Here is a 6,000-nt window from a genome sequence, read left to right as displayed (position 1 = left end):
TATTTTTTATTTTTGATTTTTTGCTTCTGTTTAGGAATAAATCTTTGATATACCTCTGGTTATACTTGTTTTTATGTTTTAATTAGTGTTTGTGCCAATTTAAACCTATAGGATCTTCTTGGATGATAGTTATTTGATCTTGCTGAAAATTCCAGAAACTTTCTGTTCACGAAAACAATTGTTAAAAATCACCAGAACGTGATAAAATATTGATTCCAATGGCTGCTGATCAATAAAAAAATTGTCTAGGTCTTCCTATTTTTGTAGATTTGTTTGAGTTCCAGAAGTTTGCATTAGTTACAGATTACTACAGACTGTTCTGTTTTTGACAGATTCTGTTTTTCGTGTGTTGTTTGCTTATTTTGATGAATCTATGGCTAATAAAATAGTTTATAAACCATAGAGAAGTTGGAATACAGTAGGTTTAACACCCATATAAATAAAGAATGAGTTCATTACAGTACCTTGAAGTGGTGTTTTGTTTTCTTTCGCTAACGGAGCTCACGAGATTTTCTGCTAAATTTTGTGTTGTGAAGTTTTCAAGTTTTGGGTAAAAGATTTGATGGATTATGGAACAAGGAGTGGCAAGAGCCTAAGCTTGGGGATGCCCATGGCACCCCAAGATAATCTAAGGACACCAAAAAGCCAAAGCTAGGGGATGCCCCGGAAGGCATCCCCTCTTTCGTCTACTTCCATCAGTAACTTTACTTGGAGCTATATTTTTATTCACCACACATGATATGTGTTTTGCTTGGAGCTTCTTGTATGATTTGAGTCTTTGCTTTTCAGTTTACCACAATCATCTTTGCTGTACACACCTTTTGAGAGAGACACACATGATTCAGATTTATTAGACTACTCTATGTGCTTCACTTATATCTTTTGAGCTATATAGTTTTTGCTCTAGTGCTTCACTTATATCTTTTAGAGCACGGTGGTGGTTTTGTTTTATAGAAACTATTATTCTCTCATGCTTCACTTATATTATTTTGAGTCTTAAACAGCATGGTAATTTGCTTAAATTGGAAAAATAACCCTAATATGCTAGGTATTCAAGACTAGTAAAAACTTTCTTATGAGTGTGCTGAATACTAAGAGAAGTTTGATGCTTGATGATTGTTTTGAGATATGGAGGTAGTGATATTAAAGTTGTGCTAGTTGAGTAGTTGTGGAATTGAGAAATACTTGTGTTGAAGTTTGCAAGTCCCATAGCATGCACGTATGGTAAACGTTATGTAACAAATTTGAAACATGAGGTGTTATTTGATTGTCTTCCTTATGAGTGGCGGTCGGGGACGAGCGATGGTCTTTTCCTACCAATCTATCCCCCTAGGAGCATGCGCGTAGTGCTTTGTTTTTGATGACTTGTAGATTTTTGCAATAAGTATGCGAGTTCTTTATGACTAATGTTGAGTCCATGGATTATACGCACTCTTACCCTTCCATCATTGCTAGCCTCTTCGGTACCGTGCATTGCCCTTTCTCACATTGAGAGTTGATGCAAACTTCGTCGGTGCATCCAAACCCCGTGATATGATACACTCTGTCACACATAAACCTCTTTATATCTTCCTCAAAACAGCCACCATACCTACCTATTATGGCATTTCCATAGCCATTCCGAGATATATTGCCATGCAACTTTCCACCGTTCCGTTTATCATGACACGTTCATCATTGTCATATTGCTTTGCATGATCATGTAGTTGAAATCGTATTTGTGGCAAAGCCACCGTTCATAATTTTTCATACATGTCACTCTTGGTTCATTGCCTACCCCGGTATACCGTCGGAGGCATTCATATAGAGTCATACGTTGTTCTAGTATCGAGTTGTAATCATTGAGTTGTAAATAAATAGAAGTGTGATGATCATCATTCATAGAGCATTGTCCCAAAAAAAGGAGAAATGCCGAAAAAAAGGAGGCCCAAAAAATAAATAAATAAATAAATAAATAAGGACAATGCTACTATCCTTTTTTTCCACACTTGTGCTTCAAAGTAGCACCATGATCTTCATGATAGAGAGTCTCTTGTTTTGTCAGTTTCATATACTAGTGGGAATTTTTCATTATAGAACTTGGCTTGTATATTCCAACAATGGGCTTCCTCAAATGCCCTAGGTCTTCGTGAGCAAGCAAGTTGGATGCACACCCACTTAGTTTCTTTTGTTGAGCTTTCATGCATTTATAGCTCTAGTGCATCCGCTGCATGGCAATCCCTACTCCTTGCATTAACATCAATCGATAGGCATCTCCATAGCCCGTTGATTAGCCGCGTTGATGTGAGACTTTCTCCTTTTTTGTCTTCTCCACATAACCACCATCATTATATTCTATTCCACCCATAGTGCTATATCCATGGCTCACGCTCATGTATTGCGTGAAGGTTGAAAAAGTTTGAGATTACTAAAGTATGAAACAATTGCTTGGCTTGTCATCAGGGTTGTGCATGATGAGAGCATTCTTGTGTGACAAAAATGGAGCATGACTAAACTATATGATTTTGTAGGGATGAACTTTCTTTGGCCATGTTATTTTGAGAAGACATAATTGCTTAGTTAGTATGCTTGAAGTATTATTACTTTTATGTCAATATTAAACTTTTATCTTGAATCTTTCGGATCTGAATATTCATACCAAAATTAAGAGGGTTACATTAAAGAAATTATGCCAAGTAGCATTCCGCATCAAAAATTTTGTTTTTATCATTTACCTACTCGAGGACGAGCAGGAATTAAGCTTGGGGCTGCTTGATACGTCTCCAACGTATCTATAATTTTTTATTGCTTCATGCTATATTATATTCTGTTTTGGATGATTAATGGGCTTTGTTATACACTTTTATATTATTTTTGGGACTAACCTATTAACCGGAGGCCCAGCCCAAATTGCTGTTTTTTTGCCTATTTTAGTGTTTCGTAGAAAAAGAATATCAAACGGAGTCCAAACAGAATGAAATCTTCGGGAATGTGATTTTTGGAACAAACGTGATCCAGAGGACTTGGATCTACGTCAAGAAATCAACCAGGAGAGCACGAGGCAGGGGGCGCGCCCTCCACCCTCGTGGGGCCCATGTTGCTCCACCGACGTACTTCTTCCTCCTATATATACCTACGTACCCCCAAACCAACAGAGGCATCCACGAAAACCTAATTACACCGCCGCAACCTTCTGTACCCATGAGATCCCATCTTGGGGCCTTTTCCGACGTCCTGCCGGAGGGGGCATTGATCACGGAGGGCTTCTACATCAACACCATAGCCTCTCCGATGATGTGTGAGTAGTTTACCTCAGACCTTCGGGTCCATAGTTATTAGCTAGATGGCTTCTTCTCTCTCTTTGGATCTCAATACAAAGTTCTCCACGATCCTCGTGGAGATCTATTCGATGTAATCTTCTTTTGCGGTGTGTTTGTTGGGACCGATGAATTGTGGGTTTATGATCAAGTTTATCTATGAACAATATTTGAATCTTCTCTGAATTCTTTTATGTATGATTGGTTATCTTTGCAAGTCTCTTCGAAATATCAGTTTGGTTTGGCCTACTAGATTGATCTTTCTTGCAATGGGAGAAGTGCTTAGCTTTGGGTTCAATCTTGCGGTGTCCTTTCCCAGTGACAGCAGGGGCAGCAAGGCACGTATTGTATTGTTGCCATCGAGGATAACAAGATGGGGTTTATATCATACTGCATGAGTTTATCCCTCTACATCATGTCATCATACTTAAAGCATTACTCTGTTCTTATGAACTTAATACTCTAGATGCATGCTGGATAACGGTCGATGTGTGGAGTAATAGTAGTAGATGCAGGCAGGAGTCGGTCTACTTGTCACGGACGTGATGCCTATATACATGATCATACCTAGATATTCTCATAACTATGCTCAATTCTATCAATTGCTCAACAGTAATTTGTTCACCCACCGTAATACTTATGCTCTTGAGAGAAGCCACTAGTGAAACCTATGGCCCCCGGGTCTATTTTCCATCATATTAATCTTCCAACACTTAGTTATTTCTTTTGTCTTTTATTTTACTTTGCATCTTTATTATAAAAATACCAAAAATATTATCTTATCATATCTATCAGATCTCACTTTTGTAAGTGACCGTGAAGGGATTGACAACCCCTTTATTGCGTTGGTTGCGAGCTTTTTATTTGTTTGTGTAGGTGCGAGGGACTTGGGCGTGGCCTCCTACTGGATTGATACCTTGGTTCTCAAAAACTGAGGGAAATACTTACGCTACTTTACTGCATCACCCTTTCCTCTTCAAGGGAAAACCAACGCAGTGCTCATGAGGTAGCACACGACCCTTGGGGAATAGGCGAGTTTTAAGGCGAATGGGGAGGCGCTTGATATTCGCTGCCTTTATAAAGAGATAAGGATTCACCCTTTCGCCCTACGCCTTCTTTCTCTCTGCCCACCCATTCTCGAGCTCCAGCGCCTAAGCTTCCATCCTTTCTGCCTCAAAAAAGCACTCCGACCATGTCCGGATCTGGAGCGCAGGGCAAGTGGATGGCCTCCTCCGTCATGGAGAAGGTGATCACGAAGCTCTGGGAGGTGGGGTACTTGGCCCAGGAAATCGCCCACCGGCTTCCGGCCAAGGGGCAGATTGTCCCACCCCAGAGCCCCATGAGAGGGTGGTGTTCATCCCCCACTTTGTTCGCGGGTTAGGGTTTCCTCTCCACCCCTTCGTCTGCAGACTCATGTTCTACTATGGCCTAGATTTCCATGATCTAGCCCCAAACTCCTTCCTCAACATCTCGGCATTCATTGTCGTGTGCGAGGCCTTCCTCCACATCCCACCCCACTTCGGATTGTGGCTAAAGATCTTTAATGTGAAGCTGAAGGTGGTGGGTGGTCAACACGCAGAGTGCGGAGGCGCTATGGTGAGCAAGCTGTCCAATGTCACGTGGCCCAAAGGCACATTTGTGAAGACTATCAAAGGGTGGCAGCAGCAATGGTTCTACGTCACAGAGCCCCGCTACACCACCTGGGCCGTGGCTCCCGAATTCAAGTCCGGGGCCCCAATGCGGCTTACCTCCTGGCTAGAAAAGGGCCTGGACTGGGCGTCGTCGGACGAGGTGTCGGCGCTGCAGACGCGCATCAAGAGCATGGTGGACAAGAACATCAAGCTCGTCAATGTGATCCAGGTGATGCTTTTTCACCGGATCCTTCCTTGCCAAAGCCGGACTTGCAATTTGTGGGAGTTCGATCCGGCCAAGCACTAGACCTTGCAGCAGTTCTTCGGCTCCACGCACGAAGGCATCTGGAAGGTGCTTTTTAAGGCCAATGAGACGTGGCCGCAGATGACCGAGGACCGTGGGTACAACCTGACCCATCCCTGCAGGTCGGTAAGTTTTTCATATTTCAAGGTGTATCCTTCACCTGTACATTCAAGGAAGATGTCTAAGCTTCCCTATCTGTCTTTTCAGGGATGGACAAAGAAGGCGGAGCGGATCCAGTGTCCGGCTCCACTGCCTGAAAACCCAGCTATCCCACTTATGACGAAGATGCTGGTCTCGGCGCCCGACCAGACGCCGGAGAAGAAGGCCAAGAAGAAGGGCCAGGCGGGAAGAGGCGGCCTTCGCCGTAAAGGCACTTCGGACGTGATGTCCGAAGACGCTGAAGCCTACTCCTCCCCCGCCACCGAGGACGACGAGGAGGAGGAGGAAAGCAACTCTCTCCCTGAGGGGGGTAGGAAGAAAAGGGCGGCCTCCACGGATCTGGAGGCAGAGGCGTCCAAGAAGGGAAGGGTCTCCCTTGCGGACAACTCCGCGTTGGACACTGATAGCAGCTCCGAGTGGCACCCCAGGGAGAAGCCCCTGGCCGAATCGTAAGTACTCGAAGGCATTTATACACACATATATCCAACTTCTTTTCTTCGTGGTTTTAATATGCCGAATCATGCGCTGCAGTACGACCCACGCCCGCCCCCAGCGATCCTCATCTTCGGGGAATTCGCTGGATCCAAATGTGATGGACAGCGGGTCACTT

This window comes from Aegilops tauschii, chromosome 7 (genome assembly GCF_002575655.3).
Source record: "Aegilops tauschii subsp. strangulata cultivar AL8/78 chromosome 7, Aet v6.0, whole genome shotgun sequence".
In the NCBI taxonomy this organism is placed as follows: Eukaryota; Viridiplantae; Streptophyta; class Magnoliopsida; order Poales; family Poaceae; genus Aegilops; species Aegilops tauschii.
Note: the sequence above shows the minus strand (reverse complement) of the source record.